Source organism: Heterodontus francisci, chromosome 5, assembly GCF_036365525.1.
Source record: "Heterodontus francisci isolate sHetFra1 chromosome 5, sHetFra1.hap1, whole genome shotgun sequence".
In the NCBI taxonomy this organism is placed as follows: domain Eukaryota; kingdom Metazoa; phylum Chordata; class Chondrichthyes; order Heterodontiformes; family Heterodontidae; genus Heterodontus; species Heterodontus francisci.
This window is the reverse complement of record NC_090375.1, coordinates 61,145,211-61,157,679: the sequence shown is the minus strand read 5'-3', so window position 1 is coordinate 61,157,679 and position 12,469 is coordinate 61,145,211. Positions and strand designations below refer to the sequence as shown.

At 42.0% G+C, this 12,469-nt stretch overlaps 1 protein-coding gene across 2 annotated transcripts in view; it reads right to left on the bottom strand.

Annotated features, from left to right (window-relative positions):
* The window catches only part of smarcc1a (SWI/SNF related, matrix associated, actin dependent regulator of chromatin, subfamily c, member 1a), a 305,946-nt gene that overhangs the window by 238,485 nt on the left and 54,992 nt on the right, over window positions 1-12,469 (bottom strand). The window lies entirely within an intron of this gene.

Genomic DNA, 12,469 nt, shown 5'->3' with positions numbered 1-12,469 from the left:
TGTTAATTTGGCTGTTCAGCTCTACAGCCAGAGTTCAAATCCAGCTCAGTGTTTAGCCACTTCACCACTCAGAAGAAACAATTTACTTTTGCCAAACAACATTGGCATCAAGCACGCTTGGGCCAGGTACAGCACAAGCTCCAAGAACCCAAACCCAGGTTTGTTCCCTTTGTAATTTCCCTTAACAGCTCAAAAAATAACTTCTTACTGCATAACTGAGATTTTCAGAATCAGACCACCTACCCTCTCCCAAAGAAAAGCGACTGAAGACTGTCCAGTCTGTCCCAGGATCTCGGAGGCAGAGACCAGTGGGGTACCACTGGGATCGGTGTTGGGACCCTTGCTGTTTGTAGTGTACATTAATGATTTAGACATGAAGAAAGGAGGTATGATAAGTTCGCAGGTGATACGAAAATTGGTGGCGCCGTAAACAGTGAGGAGAAAGGCCTTCGATTACAGGCTGATATTGATGGGCTGGTAAGATGGGTGGAGCAGTGGCAAATGGTATTTCATCCTGAGAAGTGCAAGGTGATGTATTTTGGGAGGATTAACAAGGCAAGGGAATATACAATGGATGCTAGGAAATATAGAAGGTCAAAGGAACCTTGGTGCACTTGTCCGTAGATCACTGAAGGCAGCAGCACAGGTAGATAAGATGGTTAGGAAGGCATATGGGATACTTGCCTTTATTAGCCGAGGCACAGAATATAAGAGCAGGGAGGTTATGATGGAGCTGTATGAAATGAGAGTCAGGCCACAGCTGCAGTACTGTGTACAGTTCTGGGCACCACACTATAGGAAGGATGTGATTGCAAAAGAAAGCGTGCAGAGGAGATTCACTAGGATGTTGCCTGGGCTGGAGCATTTCAGCTATGAAGAGGGACTGGATAGGCTAGGGTTGTTTTCCTTGGAGCAAAGACAACTGAGGGGGGGGGACATGATTGAGGTATACAAAATTATGAGGGGCATGGATAAGTAAGATAGGAAGAAATTTGTCCCCTTAGCGGAGCGGTCAATAACCAGAGGGCATAGATTTAAGAAAAGGGGTAGGAGGTTTAAGAGGGGATTTGAGGAAAACATTTTTCACCCAGAGGGTGGCTGGAATCTGGAACGCACTGCCTGAGGTGGTGTTAGAGGCAGGAACCCTCACAACATTTAAGTATTTAGATGAGCACTTGAAACACCATAGCATGCAAGGCTATGGGCCAAGAGCTAGCAAATGGGATTAGAATAGTTAGGTGCTTGATGGCCGGCACGTACACGATGGGTCGAAGGGCTTGTTTCTGTGCTGTATAACTCTGACTATAGAATTCTTGACCTGCTTGCAGGTCTTTTAAAATCAAAGCTTGGCATCACCAACCCGCTCTTCTCTATTTTTACTAGTTTAACCTTTGTACTAAAACGCTCTGCAGGAGACTGTGATTAATTAGATGGCACAGTCACAATGAGTCTGCTTGTGCATTGTATCACACTATGATTATATGTATTGCAATGCTTAAAATTTGAGGCACGAGAAACCACTATATCAGAGGAAGACAGACAGAAAATGCTTTAAATTTTCAACAGGTCTGGAAATATGTTTGAATAAAGAAAGAGTTAACATTTCAGTTCAATGAACTTTGTCACAGGAAGACTTGGAGTTAATATGACTAATGCAAAATGAACTGCAAACTGGGCAAACAAATGCAATGGATTATAATTTTTTTTTTTAAGATACAGAATAGGTAAGAGAGAAGTGTTAATACTGGTGAATGAGGTAATACATGCTGTCAAAAAAGGTTCATATGTTGCTTTTATCTTCAGAGGTAAAAACAATGTGCATATATGTACATACGAATTAAGAGTAGGCCAGTCGGTTCCTCATGCCTGCTCCACCATTCAACAAAGATCATGGCTGATCTGATTGTCACTTCAACTCCACAATCCCACCTACCCCATTGACCTTTCACCTCCTTGCTTATCAAGAGTCCATCAATCTCGGCCTTAAACATATTCAAAGACTCCTCCTCAAAAGGCAGTGGAAGCAGAGAGTTCCAAAGACCCTCAACAACAAAGAATTTCTCCTCATCTCTATCTTAAATGGGCAACCCCTTATTTTTTTAAAACACAGTGACCCCTAGTTCTAGATTCTCCCAAAAGGGGAAACATCCTTTCCACATCCGCCCTGTCAAGACCCCTCAGGATCTGTTATGTTTCAATCAATTTCCTCTTACTCTTCTAAATGCCAGCAGATACAAGCCTAGCCTGTCCAATCTTTCCTCTTAAGAGCCCGCCCATTCCATGTATTAGTCTAGTAAACCTTCTCTGAACTGCTTCCAATGCATTTACATCCTTCCTTAAATGAAGAGACCAGTACTCCAGTTGTGGTCACACCAATGCCCTGTATAACCAAAGCCTAACATCCTTACTTTTGTATTCAATTCCCCTCACAATAAATGATAACATTCTATTTGCTTGCCAAATTACTTGCTGGACCTGCATACTAACCTTTCACGATTCAAAACAAAGGGATTATTGTATTAATGTGATTATAGTACAGACTCGCCCATCTAATTGTGGGATAGAAATTAAAGAGGAAATCTATAGAATGATCAGAGTTAAGAATCGGAACAACAAAACTGTTTCAGGAGATTTTAAATTACATAATGATTGGGACTGGAAGGGAGCAATCAGAAAAGGGAACAGAATTCCTTAACTGTGCATTTGATGCCTTCAATCTGTTCACACACCTGCAAGGGGAGGTGGGTTGCAAGTTGAGCAAAGAACATAGTAACTTGCATTTACGTAGCACTCTTTACTACCTCAAGATATTACAAAGAACTTTATATCCAGTGAATGACTTCAAAAAAAAAAATGTAGCCACTGTTGTAATGCAGCAGGCAATTTTCACACAGTAAGATGCCACAAATAGGAAAGACACGAATAACCAGCTTGTCTGTTGGTGGTGTTAGTTGAGAGATTAATGATGTCCATGAGAATTTCCCTGGTGGTCAGAGCTTTTAAAAAGCATCTTAAAAGGGGGCAGAGGGGCATTCCAGAGTTCAGGACCTAGGTAAATGGAAACACAGCTGCTAATATTGGTGCAATGAAAATCAAGGACGCATGAGACACCAGAATTGCTGGAGTGTAGAGATCCCAGAAGCTTGTACGGTAGGAGGAGGATACAGATAGGGAAGGGCCTGAATGGGAGCCAATGTAGGTCAACAAGGACAAGGGTGATGGGTGCATGGGACTTGGTGCAAGTTCAAATACAGGTTTTAGATGAGATCAGGTTTATGGAGGGTGTATCATAGAATAGTGCAGAACTGAAGATGGCCATTCAGTCCATCGTGCTCATGGAAAGAGCTTCTAATCAGTCCCACTCCCTCCGCTTTCCCCAAAACCAAACAAATTTTTCCCCTTCAACTCTTCATCCAATTCACTTTTGAAAGTTACTAATGAATCTGCTTCCACCACCCTTGCAGGCAGTGCATTTCAGATCACAACAGCTCACTGGTAATTTTAAAATATGTTTCTTCATGTCACCTATATTTCTTTTGCCAATCACCTTAAATGTGTCCTCTAGTTACTAACACTTCTGCACTGGAAACAGTTTCTCCTTACTCAAATCCATTCATTATTTTGAACACTTCCATCAAATCTCCTCTTAACCTCCTCTGATCCACGGATAACAATTCCAGCTTCTCCAGTCTTCAGACACAATTGAATTCCCTCATCCCTGGCACCAGTCTAGTAAAATATATTCTGCACCCTTTCTAAAGGCTCTGCAACCTTTCTGAAGTGTGGTCCCCAGAATTTAACAATCTTCAGTTGAGGCCTAACCAGTGTTTAATAAAAGTTCACCACAACTTCCTTGCTTTTGTATGTATGCCATGAATAAAACAAAGATTTTTTTTTTATAAAAAGAACAGCTTGCTCAACTTGTCCTGTCAAAGTTTGCGCATCCAGGCATCTATGTACCTGCGCCCCCTTTAAAGCGATATTTAGTTCCTATTGCCTCTCCCATGCTTCATACCAAAATGCATCACTTCACACTTCTCCCCATTAAAATCTCATTTGTCACATGTGCCCATTTCATCTATCGTCATTATTTTCTGCTTTTGTAAGTTTCATGTCATCTGCAAGCTTTGAAATTCAGCCTGAATACACAAGTCCAGGTCATTAATACACATCAAAATGCAATTGCCCCAATACTAACCCCGGGAAACACCACTGCATGCTTCCAGAGTGACTGAAAAACAAGTGTTATCCATTACCCTCTGCTTCCTTCTGGTGAAAGGTTAACTGTTTCTCTCTCCACAGACGAGTATACCTGCTGAGTATTTCCAGCACTATTGTTCGTCGCAACCATGCTGCCGCTGTCCCTAAAATTGCATGGGCTTTAATTTTATTGAAAAGTATATTACGTGGTACTTTGACAAATACCTTTTGAAAGTCCATATGCACAACACTCTGCATTACTTCATCAAAAGAAGTCCATCAAGTTAGTCAAACAATTTGTTTTTAACATATCTTTCTGGACCTTCAGTTATCAGCCCAGTTTTCCAAATGACAATTTTATTTTATTTATTGATTTTTTTTTTTTTTAATTTATAACAGATACAGCACTGAAACAGGCCCTTCGGCCCACCAAGTCTGTGCCGACCATCAACCATCCATTTATACTAATCCCACATTCCTACCACATCCCCACCTTCCCTCAATTCCCCTACCACCTACCTATGCTAGGGGCAATTTATAATCGCCAATTTTACCCATCAACCTGCAAGTCTTCGGCAGTGGGGGGAAACCGGAGCACCCGGCGAAAACCCACGCGGTTACAGGGAGAATTTGCAAACTCCGCACATGCAGTACCCAGAATTGAACCCAGACTTTTGTTCGCTATTACAGAATTGTAGAAACTTACAGCACAGGAAGCAGCCATTTGGCCTGTTGTACCCATGCTGACTCTTGGAAAGAGCAGCCATGCTTCGTCCCACGTCCCTGCTTTTGGTACATAACCCGATAAGTTTCTCGTCCTCAAGAAACTGTCCAACTCCATATAAAATTAATTATGCAATCATCTTCTACTACCTTTTCAGGTAGCGCAATGGAGATCCCAACAATACTCACGAGAAAGAAATTGTTCATCTCTCCTCCTGAGCTTTTGCCAACGATTTTGAATCTATAACCTCTACTTATAACTTGCTTGTCAAAGTGAGAAGCTGAACAAAATAATTGTCAACTCAATCAAAATCCCATCACCTTGAAAAACTCCATTAGTTCACCTCTGAACTTTCGCTGTTCGTAGGAGAAAAGTGTTAATTTTTCAACCACTCCTCATTGAAGTCCCTCATTGCTGTTAATATCCTGACCAAACACACTCTGTACTCGAAGGCCTTTATAGCTTTCCTGAAGTGTGGAACCCAGAATTATCCATCATACTCCAGCTGACATGTAACCTGACTGATTTATAAAGTTCTAGCATGATCTCTTTCCTTTTATATTCTATGCCTCTATTTACAAAGCAAGTAACAGATACTTTTTTTAAAAACTACTTGATCAACCTGCCCAGCCTCCTTTAAAGATACACTTGTCAAAAACATGCCATTTACAATATACAATCTTACATATTATAATTCCTTTGGGGAGGCCAGTCACACTTCTCCTGTGTCCATGGCACGCTCAAGTCTACAAATATCCTCAACACTATTTACTGCTTTGCTAAATCCATGCTCACTCACTTCAGTTTTGTTTTGCCCAGATAATAGTTTCCAATAATTTCCACACCGAGGTTAGGCTGTAGTTGTCTGGTTCATTGCTTTCCCCTTCCTTGAATACTGGCACGACATTAGCAACTCTCCATTCCTCCACATCTACTATGTACCCAAGGAGAAGAAGTGAAAGGTTGCGACCAATGCCTCTTATTTCTACGTTTGCTTCTTCCAGCAACCTCAGTTGGATTCCATCCAGACCAAGTGACTTACAGGCTTGCATCAATGCTAATCTTTTAGTTTGCCTTGTCTACCTATTGCTATCATGTCCAGAATCTTCCCCTCATCTTCTGGTGTAATCTTGACATTATCTGCTCCTTTGTGAAGACATGCAAAGTACTCATTTAATACTTCAGCGGGTTCCTCTGCCTCAACATGAAGATTTCCCTTTGGATTCTCAATAGGCCTTACTGCTTTGCTCGCTAAGTGCTTACACTTAACATTCATAAAATGTTTCAGGGTTCACTTTACTGTTGCTATTAACCTCATTTCATAACCTCTTCGCCTCCTGCATTAACTTGCTCCATTCCCTCTTCTACAACCCATATTCTTCCTGGTTACTAACTGAATCTTGCTCCTGACATTGACCTAAGCCGCCTTTTTGTTTCATTTCCTTTGTAACCTAGTATGCATTAGGCCTAGTTTACTCTATCTTCCATGATTGCCTTCCATTGCTCCGTTACCCCTTAATGTTGCAATCTCCTATTCCAATCTACCTGTGCTAAGTCCCACTGAAATTCATTATCTTTCCCCAGTTGAAAAATTTTACCTTTGATATTTTCTGGTCTCTTTCCACAATCACTTCAAACCAAATTATGTTGTAGTCGCCATTAGCTAGATGATCTCCTACAGTAACACATTGCACTTGCTCTACTTCATTTCCCAGAATCAGAAAGTTGTTTTCTTCATTATTGGACTAAAGGCAAATACATTTTTTTTTTTTTTTTAAAAAGTTCTCCCCTATACACAACAGACACTCCTCTCATTCCCACTATATTTTTCACAGTCTATATTAGGGTAACTGAAGTCTAAAATTACTGCCCTTGTTTGCATACCTTTGAAATTTGCCAACAAATTTGCTCATCTATCTCCTTCTCACTGTTGGAGCGACTCAAGTGGCACAGCGGGGATACAGTGGCCGAGGGATTGGAAAGCGGCAAAGCTGGAAGTGAGCAGTGGGGGGTGGGGGGGGGGGGGGGGGAAGTTAGCAGTGAGGCCTGGGGCACGGGGGTTCACAAGGCCAGGAGCAAGTGGTGGCCAAACTGCTTTAAGGCTCTGCCTCCGATACCTAATGAATCTGCAGTAAAGACCATACCTAGGTCAAGAGGATGTTCCAGATGTAAAATTGGGCAAGACAAGGTTTAAAAAGCATAAGAAATTAAGGCTACAAATTGAATCTACTGCCTTAAGGTTGTACAGTATCAGACACTGAAGAAACAGTTAAAACGTTGGCAGAACTTGGTATATTTAAGAATGTAGCAGAGGTCTGAATACGATATTGGTGTGAAGATCAGCTCTGGAAAAATAAAGCCTGGAAACGGCCTGGCCCAGATTTAAGATACTAACAGCAGCTTCACAACGGATGGATAACTAAGAGCATGATCATATATCCCTGCAAGTAAACTGACACCTTAACTCTCAGTGGCAAGAATGTACCATCTGTGGCAAGTGAGTACGTGGTATACATACATACAAACAAATAAAAGTGTGACAAATGTGGAGAAAAACTTCACTGCAAGAACAGCACTTGAATTATCAGTTATAGCAACTGGATGGTGAAAGGGAAACAAGCAGCCAGACGCTCAGCTAGCCTGGACAACTGGAGCAGAAGCACTGGCACTGTCAGTGGCAGAATCAGGAAGGGTTGGCTTTTATAGTTAATTCAGCACTCATACCTGTGCTGGCGTGAACATTCTGTATAACAATCAGATTCTTGGGTTGCCATTAAAGTCAACTATTGTACATCTTTTTCACTCCCAATTCTACAGCAAGAGAAATTCCACAAAATGATATAAACTTTGTCAGTATGGAATCTCAGATGACAGGAGTTCAAATAATCAAAGTGAAACATATATCCACATCTCCTAAAGGGCACACTTCCCCATTATGAAACATGCTAGGAAACCACCGCTACACCTACAAACTACTTATGTTACAAGACAATATGCAGAACTATGCACAGGGGTCAGTATTAAGACCATGGCTTTTCTTCTTGTACATAAATGACATGGACTTTGGTGCAGGGAGTACAAATTTGAAGTTTGCGATCAATACAAAACTTGATAACATAGTAAATAGTGAACAGAATAGAAGCAAACTTCAGAAGGACTGGTAAAATGGGCAGACAACAGCAGATGCAATTTAATGCCGATACGAAGTGAAGAATTTGGTGGAGTCAGCAATTTTTACTTGTGACTCTGCAGTCCAAATTGTTTAACCAATTGGTAAACAATGACCCGAGCACCAAATGCTGTGCAACACCATTTCCCACCTTCTGCCAGCACGCATATGTACCCTTAAAACTTGTCATTAACTCTTCCAGAACAAATGTTTTGTCTTTTACTATGGTGATGACTACTCCCTTTGCCTTTTATTCCATGACGTCTTGGTCATTTAAACTCTCCTGCCCTCCGCCCCAATCACTTGCTCAAAACCCATCACATTTCTAATGTTTGCTAGTTCTGAAGAAAGGTCACAGAGCTGAAACAGGAACGCCGTTTCTCTCTACAGATGCTGCCAGACCTGCTGTGCATTTCCAGCAGTATTTTGCTTTTATTATACCTCAACACCTGTCCTGTTTGGTAGCCAGCTTGCTATCCATTCTGTTTACCTGTTCCTTGAATCTACATGTTGACCTTAGTCATAAATATTATGCACTAACCATATCAAAGACCTTTCAAAATACAAATACATTACATCTGCTGCATGACCATAACTTTTCCTTTGAAAAATTCAGTAAAGTTGGTCAAGCAGAACGTCCCTTTCAAAATCCATGTTGACTATATTTTTGGTTTTCAGGTGTTTTTAATTATATCATTGCATAAAGATTTCCTTACCTTTCCTACCAATGATACTCAGCTAATTGGTCTATAGTACCCTAAACTTGTTCTCTCCCTTCTTGAAAAATATACCAATCGTATTAGCTGACTGCCAATTGTCAGGCAAGCCCCCCACCTGCCAAGACTGAGGCACACATTATTTCACCACATGAAAATTAAAACTGCAAGCTCCTGACTGGAAAGACATTTGCATAGTAAAGGAGAACGTTGGAACAATGGGGACCCAGTCGTTGCTTCCCCAATACAAAGCATTGGTCAGACCAGTTTTAGTCACATGACTAATTGGCTGTTGCAGAGGTTTGAACTGAGTTTTAAATTAGAGGGGGAAAAAAAGTGTTATACAGCACAGAAATCGGCCCTTCGGCTCATCGTGTCCGTGCCGACCATCAAGTACCTAACCATTCCAATCCCATTTTCCAGCTCTTGGCCCGTAGCCTTGTATGCTATGGCATTTCAAGTGCTCATCTAAATACTTCTTAAATGTTTGAGGGTTCCTACCTCTTCCATCTCTTCAGGCAGAGCGTTCCAGATTCCAACCACCCTCAAATTCCCTCGAAACCTCCTTCCCTTTACCCTAAATCTACGCCCCCTGCTTATTGACCCCTCCGCTAAGGGAAAAAGTTTCTTCCTATCCAACCTATCAATGCCCCTCATAGTTTTGTATACCTCAATCATGTCCCCCCTCAGCCTTCTCTGCTCTAAGGAAAACAACCCTAGCTTTTTCAATCTCTCTTCATAGCTGAAATGCTCCAGCCCAGGCAACATCCTGGTGAATCTCCTCTGCACCCTCTCCAGTGCAATCACATCCTTCCTATAATGTGGTACCCAGAACTGTACACAGTACTCCAGCTGTGGTCTGTCTAGTGTTGGAAATCGGAAAGCGCCTGGCTCCTGGTTTGAGAACAGCTCTCTCCTGCGTGCTCTCATCTCGCTCTCACCAGCTTTGGAAACCACTGAAAACACATGAACCCAAGAGAGAGAAAAGTCTCCTCCAGTAAACAAGGTTTAAAGGATAATATTGGGCCCCAGCGAGAAAAGCTGCCTACAATCAAGGACTCCAGGGTGAGCTGGAGAAACAGAAACAGTAACAAGAAACCCCCTTTAGAGACTGCCTCAAATCTCAGTTTTAATTTTATTTTGCTCTTTTCTGTCCCTATTTGCATGTATCGCATGTGTGCGCTAGCGTGGACACATTGTACATCCATAGGCGTTAACCATATTAGAGTTTAAGTTTAAGGTTTTCTTTTTTAAATTTTACTTTTTTTCCATTAAACCGAAGCAAGCCTGTTTATGCTCACTTCCTTGCCTTATAGTTGGAAAGCTGTGAACAAGGATTCACAAAGGGGGAGCTCAAAACACCGTTTAAAATTAATACCGTTACAAGAAGACCAGGTGAAGACAGAAAAAGACCCCCAAACACCTTTCCCACCTGGTCGTAACATAATCTTCTGGGACTATTCCCTTTTCTAATAAATTTTTATATGTATTCAATTGTGTTTCACTATTCCTTTGCCAGTTTTGTTTTTATATGCATGGATGCAATCCATCCAGACCAGGGTTTTTATTGTCTACAAGTTAGACTGGTTTATCAATTGGCCCCCCCCTTTCTAGCTTAAATGTCCTACCTTGTTTCATCTTTTCTTTCATGTCAACTTTCAGATGAACTTAGAGCTTGAATTAGTACTTGGAAATATGATGTTGTTGCTATTACAGAGACTTGGTTGAGGGAAGGGCAGGATTGACAGCTAAACGTTCCAGGCTTTAGAAGCTTCAGGCAGAATAGAGGGGGATGTAAAAGGGGTGGGGGAGTTGCATTACTGGTTAAGGAGAATATCACAGCTGTACTGCAGGAGGACACCTCAGAGGGGTCATGCAGCGAGGCAATATGGGTGGAGCTCAGGAATAGGAAGGGTGCAGTCACGATGTTGGGGGTTTACTACAGGCCTCCCAACAGCCAGCGGGAGGTAGAGGAGCAGATATGTAGACAGATTTTGGAAAGATGTAAAGGTAACAGGGTTGTAGTGGTGGGTGATTTTAACTTCCCCTATATTGACAGGGACTCACTTAGTGCTAGGGGCTTGGATGGGGCAGAATTTGTGAGGAGCATCCAGGAGGGCTTCTTGAAACAGTATGTAGATAGTCCAACTCTGGATGGGGCCATTCTGGACCTGGTATTGGGGAATGAGCCCGGCCAGGTGGTCGAAGTTTCAGTGGGGGAGCATTTCTGGAGCAGTGACCATAATTCCATAAGTTTTAAAGGTACTTGTGGATAAGGATAAGAGTAGTCCTCGGGTGAAGGTGCTAAATTGGGGGAAGGTTAATTACAACAATATTAGGCAGGAACTGAAGAATTTAGATTGGGGGCGGCTGTTTGAGGGTAAATCAACATCTGACATGTGGGAGTCTTTCAAACGTCAGCTGATTAGAATCCAGGACCAGCATGTTCCTGTGAGGAAGAAAGACAAGTTTGGCAAGTTTCGGGAAGCTTGGATAACACGGGATATTGTGAGCAGAGTCAAAAAGAAAAAGGAAGCGTTTGTCAGGGCTGGAAGGCTAGGAACAGATGAAGCACTTGAGGAATATAAAGACAGTAGGAAGGAACTTAAGCAAGGAGTTAGGAGGGCTAAAAGTGGTCATGAAAAGTCATTGGCCAACAGGATTAAGGAGAATCCCAAGGCTTTTTATATGTATATAAAGAGCAAGAGAGTAACCAGGGAAAGGGTTAGCCCACTCAAGAACAGAGATGGGAATCTATGTGTGGAGCCAGAGGAAATGGGCGAGGTACTAAATGAGTACTTTGCATCAGTATTCACCAAAGAGAAGGACTTGGTGGATGATGAGCCTAGGGAAGGGAGTGCAGATATTCTCCGTCATCTCATTATCAAAAAGGAGGTGTTGGGTGTCTTGCAAAGCATTAAGGTAGATAAGTCCCCAAGGCCTGATGGGATCTACCCTAGAATACTGAGAGAGGCAAGGGAAGAAATTGCTGGGGCCTTGACAGAAATCTTTGCATCCTCATTGGCTACAGGTGAGGTCCCAGAGGACTGGAGAATAGCCAATGTTGTTCCTTTGCTTAAGAGTGGCAAGGATAATCCAGGAAATTATAGGCCGGTGAGCCTTATGTCAGTGGTAGGGAAACTAGTCTCCACAACTAGTCACCAAGTAAGAGCAATCACTCAAAAAAATGTAAGCAGTACAAGTAAATGTGCTAATCCCCACTTTCAAAGGTCTCATTAGAACAAAAATAAAAGCTTGTAAAAAAGACATGCATTGAAATATAGTGCCTTTCACAACCTCAGGAGGCCCAAAGCACTTCAGAAATGTAGTTACTGTTGCAATGTAGGGAAACATGGCACAACCAGATAATCTTATTTACTGATAGTGGCTCAGGAATAAATATTGCTTTGCGCAGTGGGAAATATATCCTCTTTTTCACCCAAAAACGCCATGGGATCTTATACAGGCATCTAAGAGGGCAGACTGCACCTTGGTGTCAGTCTCATCCAATCGGAAATTAGACTATTCCCCACTTTCATAAGGGGTGAATGAGTGATGAACTTGGGGAACAGATGATGTCAATTTAAATGAGTCTCCGGAATTCTCTTCCTCAGAAGGCAGTGGAAGCAGAGTCTTCGTATATCTTTACAGCAGAAGTCG